Source organism: Chlorocebus sabaeus, chromosome 17 (genome assembly GCF_047675955.1).
Source record: "Chlorocebus sabaeus isolate Y175 chromosome 17, mChlSab1.0.hap1, whole genome shotgun sequence".
Taxonomy (NCBI): Eukaryota; Metazoa; Chordata; class Mammalia; order Primates; family Cercopithecidae; genus Chlorocebus; species Chlorocebus sabaeus.
The window spans coordinates 47,096,366-47,102,772 of NC_132920.1; positions in this window are offsets into that span (position 1 = coordinate 47,096,366).

Below are 6,407 nucleotides of genomic sequence, written 5' to 3' on the forward strand. Positions count from 1 at the left end.
ATTTTGAAAGGAAGAAATCAGAAAACATAAATATATTTTTGTGGTTTGGTTTCTCTTTAATTTTTATATTTGTTGTATTTTTAGTGTATGTGACTACAATCTATATTTTTAAAATCAAAGATACAAAATAATTTATCTTTACGGATCAGTCTGGCCAATCAGTTTGGTTTGACTCACTAAAGCTCTTAGTGCCAGATTGGCAGCTAAATATGAGGCCTTTTTGTTTTGTTTTGTTTAATTTTTATTTTCAAAATGAATTTGCCATTAATTTTGTAATTTAGAGTGGGGGAAATGACCTATCGAACAGCTCAGTGTGGAAGTTTGGATATTTTCATGAGAATAGTGATTCTTGATTTTGGAGTAATCATGAGAACTATAAATGATCAATGGCAAGTAATAGAACAAATGTGATCTACTAGATGCTTAAAGATCACTTCCCACAAACGCACGGCTCTTTCTACAAGAACCATGAGTAGACTTGTGAAGGGAGACTGTCACAGACTGACACACCAGCTTTGTCTTCACCCGCATTAGAGGTGAGGCTCTCTCTCCTTTCATTGTCAGTTTTTCTCTGCCAACTACTAGCATCACCTTTGTCACTGAAGATGGAGCTCTTAAGAGGGGACTATTAAGGAGCTCTATTACTTTCATTGTTTCACTGAAAAATAAAAAGGAAGTATGGACACTATAATATTAAACCCGTCAAAGAAGGAATATACATGTAAAACATTAGTAGCATTGTTCTTGGGGAAAAAGGAATGTTGGCCTAAAGAAAGGCAACTGACCACTATCATATGTTTCCCTTAAAAATAAAGGTGTTAGGAAAAGAGAGAGAGAGAGAGAAGGAAGAAAGAGAGAGGGAGAGAGCGAGGGAGAGGGACAGAGGATGGAGAGAGGAAGAGAGGAAGGAAGAAAGGAAGGAAGGAAGGAAGGAAGGGAAAGAGAGAAAGAAGGGAAAGAAAGAGAGAAAAAGAAAGAAAGAAAGAAAAAGAAAGAAAGAGAGAAAGAAAGAAAGAAAGAAAGAAAGAAAGAAAGAAAGAAAGAAAGAAAGAAAGAAAGAAAGAAAGAAAGAAAGGAAAGAAGGAAGGAAGGAAGAAAGAAAGACAAGGGGAGGGAGGGAAGAAAGGAGGAAAGAAAGAGGGAGGGAAGAAGGGGAGAGAGAAAAAAGAAAGTGAAGGAGGGAGGGAGAGCAGGAAAGAAGGAAGAAAGAAAGGAAAGAAGGAAGGAAGGAAAGAAGGAAGGAAGGAAGTACGGTAGGAGAGGGGAGGAGAGGAGAGGAGGGAGCGAAGGTGAGGGAAGGAGGGAAGAAAGGAGGGAGGAAAGGAGGAAGGGAAGGAGGGAAGGAGGGAGAGAGGGAAGGAAGAGAGGAAGAGAGGGAGAGAGGGGCCATACATATGTACATAGATTAAACCAAGTGTTTCGGGGAACTAGGGATTCTCAAATCCTGCTTTAGTGTTTTGGGAAGAATTATACTCACACTGCTTGGTGAGTATAATTCAGTAAACCACTTTGGAGAGCAGTTTCACAGTGTCCAGGATAGTTCAAATTTCTAGTCACATCATATATTCTAGAAAATTCTTGCCTATATATACAAGGAGAAACACAAGAGTGTTCAACTGCAACACTCTTTAAAATAATTATAATACAAAAATATATACATGCATCATAGAAACATTAATAGAAAATTTTTTATATTATTACACAAATAATAAATTAAGTCTGTATGTATCAACATGGATGGGGAAAAACAGACATAAAAGTTTTTTTAAAAGCCAGTGGGAAAAAGGTCAGTTGTAGAAAAAATACATATACAATGCTATATATTGAAAAACTACACAATATAGTCTAGGAGGAAGAAGGCATGAAATAGGACTAAGCAGGGAATAAAGAGGTTTTTCATTGTATTCCATGTCTGAAATAAAGAAGAAACAAAAATGTCAAAATACCAATGTTTAATTCTGCATGGTGTGTAACACAGGTGCTTGTTTTTCTCTGTAGGTTGTCTTTTGAAGAAAGAAAAAGAAGTCACTAAAGTATTATTTTGAAAAACAGACTCATTTTGAGTCATATAGTAGACACGTTCTTTTTCACTCTTTACTTACTTACAACTGAGGTAGAACAAATTTCTAGGAAAAGAAGCCTAGGAACAACCATAATTATCTTCAGTCCTTGATGAAATGGCAGTGCTATCCTTGGCTCCATCTCAGATTCACTCACTCTTTCCACGTGAAACGAAACCTGGTGTCCTTAGAGTTAAGGACAAACATCCTGCTTGTTAGGGAAGCTGGTCACTGCATTTACTGACAACTTGGGTTGTCTGCTCCATATACCCTTTACTATTCAACACACAGTGATTTACTGAAGTAGAACAAAAGTCATTGGCATTGGGGAGCTCAAGGAAGTGAGAAATATCTTAAAAGGGAGGATGTTCACGAGAGAATGTGCAAAATCTCGATAACTACACCTAAGCATTTCCCAAAGATGACTTGCTTTAAAAATTTGCATATTTTTGGAAGTTTGAACTGGATATGATTGTATTTAGATGATGTAAAGAGGACTTGTCTTTAACAACTAAACTTAGGTATTCTGCATCAGAGTATAAACCCTGTTTGTTTTGTTTGGGTGGTTGGTTTGGTTCGTGGAGTTCAGCAACAAACCAACATGGATTGGGAATACACCAAAACCCCTTTTTTTTTTTCCTTTTTGTTATAGGGCTAGAGGAGGAAGCTGTGGCTTTGTGAAAAATGTCCTAAATTTCTCTAACCTCTGACTTTCATATTAGGCAAGGGATGGCCCTGGTCTCTGCTTCACACCAAACTTTGCCATTCGGTGACTCAGATGGAGAAGTCAAACAAGAAGAGCCCATGTCTCTTTAAAGATGTGACTGTGGGAAATCACCTCACCACCCAAAAGACATTACAGTAATAATGTCAAAGCCCCTGGTCATGCAGGTCTCCCTGGGTCTCTGCACCCTGAATTGCTTCCTCTTGAGACATTTCTGTGCCCCATCGGCTTGCACAATGCAGAATGAGTTCAAGGCTTCCTTCCCTTTCGGAGCCTCTATCTTCAGATCCCGGAGCCTCTATCTTCAGTTTCCCTTCCATCTTCTTGGGTGTCACTCTGGTCACCATGCCTGCCCTGTGAGGCACAAATTCTTTCCCTTCCTTGTCAGCCCTCCATTCCTTTCATTCTTATCCACCATCCTGGCTCTTCCACTGTTCCCTGAATACTGGCACCTGGCTCACACTTTTACTCCTCACTCTGCAATTGCTGTCTGTCATTTCTGCATCCTCCCTTTTAAGATGTTTTCACTTCCTTGAGCTCCCCAATGCCAATGACTTTTGTCCTACTTTAGTAAATGACCGCGTGTTCTGATTGCTGCGTCCCAGACTGCTATAATTTCAAAATAGATGATGAAGTTTGAATTTGTGGGGGCGATGGGGAGGGGATATACTTTGTTACCATCCTTCCTCACTTCCACAGAACCTCTGCCTTTACTGAAAGTCCCAGTTCTTCTATACCTGCTTCATAGCCTTCCCACTACTACAAGTTACCCTTACCTTCCTGCAAAACCCAGATGCCATGGATAGCTATTTAAATACACTCTTTGCCAACTTTTTATTATATCTTTCTTTCTTGACATTCTGCCATGCTACCGGCAAACTCCAGTCCTGGAGCACCTAGCAATCCATCTGCCCTGCTCTCTCTGTGACCAGTGGAGAAAGACACCAAATGTTACAGGAGAGCAAGGCACATCCGGGTTCTCACGGCTACTTGACAAAGATTTCCAGGGCTCAGTAGCCTAGCTCTTAAGATTTGACCCCCTCATTATTCCTCAATTCCTTTGCCTGAAAATATGTTTATATCTCTGATTCCAAAATCTTCACCAACAAACCTTACATAATATTTCCTACTCTTGGATCACCTTCCTAACTTTTCCCTTTCAGTTTGCCTCCAAACTTCTTAAAAAGCTGATTGGTAATCACCCAGACTCTTCTTCTTCTCTTCAAAGCTCTGCTAAACTTCTCTCTCCCTAAGCCACTCTCTTTAAATGACTTCCGGCTAAACAAAGTTTCTCTAAGTTCTCTTCTTTCTCATCCTGAAACTTTTATGTGTCAGTCAATTTTTTCTTGGAACTCTTCTCTCATTTTCTTTGCATCTGCCCCACCTAAAGTCTCTCCCCTCTACCCATCTTCTCCCTCTTCATTGGACTATTATTCTTCATTCCTCTTTAAATGACAGCATTTCCCAAAGTACGTGATACCTCTTGTCCTGTTTTTGATACCCACCATTCTTCTAGTTAGCAGATTCAAATCTAAAGTGTGATAACTAGCTTTACTTTCTCCTTTATTTTCCCAGCCCCATATCCTTTCCCCAGGCCCAAGTTAGTCTCCAGGATCTGCTGATCCTCACTCTGGCAGATCTTTTCCATATATGTCTTTATTTACATATCCACTACCACCACTCCATGCCAACATGTATCTCTTCTTGCCTAAACTACTAATGAATTATCCTCCATCTTTCCTACTCCTGAACTCCCTTCTCCCAGTCATATAACCAGGTTAATTTACTGGTTTATTACTAGGTTAATTTCCTTAAAGGACTGTTATTATTTTTATGCTCCCTCCTCAAAAATCCTTCCGTGATACCTGTGCTGCACTCACACGCTGCCTATTGAATGCCTATTGTCATCCAAAGCTGTCCCAGTCTAAGCCTAGTTTACGTTTTCAATGCAACTTCCTCTGTTCTATTCAGCCTTGGCTGCAGATCCAAATGAGTCTCCTTCTCTCTCTCCAAAAAGCCTTGTCCTTTCCTTTTCTGCAAGGAGCTAGAGTTGTTCATCAGAGCCTCAAACAGGTCCACATGCCCAGCATGAAGTCCATCTCCTCCACAAATCCTTCTGTCGTAAACAATGCCAGAAGTAATCTCTCCCATCATTAATATCCTAGAGCACATATTGTCTATATCACTTTAGTAGCCCTTCTCAGTCTTATATGTTATCTATTTATGACTTGATAATCCGGCTACTCAAATAATAATAGAAATAATAATAATATCAAAAACACATTGAGTACTTACTATATGCCCAGCCCTTGATACGGACTGACTTATTTAATTCTCTCCCAAAAAAACAACCCTATGGATGCTTACAGCCTTTCCTTCAATATAGAAAAAAAGAATGGCTGGATCTCCCTTCCATGTATTGTGGGAAATCCACAAAAGCCCAACCCTCCCACGCTCCATTCCTCTGGGATTCTTAGAGAAGGTTGTGTGGGGGAGAGTTGCATTCTTCTGAGCCATTCTTGTTGGAGGCCTCACTGGAACTGGTCCTGAGTGATTCACCACCCAGCCATCACTCTTGGTTTCTGTAGTTGAACCCCACGCCCTCCATTTCCGCAAAGCCCTGTTAACACTGTCTGTTAAGTAGAACAGATTTTATGGAAGATCTGAGAGGGACAGTTACATCACAGAGCTGAAAATCATTTACATTGTTCCCAGGTCATTTTTGTCCTAAAGTCCCTGTCCCACCACCCCACAGGGAAGTTTTCTGGCCAATGTTCTCCTTCGGTCTCCATCTACATCATATTGTGCAGGCTCCTCTTCCTTTTCAGAAGCTCCTGGCACTGTGCTCCTTCTCTTTCTCTTCTGGGTCCTATACTTTCACTGCTATGTAAATTGTTAATGTCTCTTGCTTCATGATGTAGAATAATTCAGCTCTCTTCTTGTTCTGCTCCCACCAGTCCAAATGCCCAGGGGGTTTCAGGTTTCACCTCCAAATGACCCAATTAGGATATCTTCTAAAACAGGCATCCATCTTTATGCTATTCCCTTAGAAGGCTACGGTACTTTTATCCATTTCAATGGCAACATTTTATTTTTCTTCCCAAGCTTTTGTATATCTTATCTTCCTGGCATCTATGTATCTTCTCTTTCAAAACATTTTTTTTAAGCATGCTGACTGCATCTTAACCAGATTTGTATGCTTCTTTGTGCCACATACTTGTTGGGTAAAGAAATTAATAAGAAAGAGGATGATAGGAGGCATGAAGACAGTGAGCATTTAGGATGGACAAAGAGAAGGGAACACCAATTTCTATCAATGACTGGAAAAACCTAGAAGGCATCTTTTTGCAGATGACCCAAACCTGGGAGATAGAAAAGGACACAGAAGTCAAATTTGACAAGGTCTTTAAAGTTCTATACTTTTTCCAGAATGCACTGTCTCTTTACTTGGGTCTAGATTACTAAATGTATTCTGCAAATACCGAACACGTTAGGGAACAATGTGAGGTATCTCCCCCGACCCTTCTTTTCTGGAATGCGAAGTACAGACAGAATAAGCTGCCTTCACAGTCCCTGTGGGCTGAACCTCATGCCAGGGCGTGGGCAGCAGTTGGATGGAAACC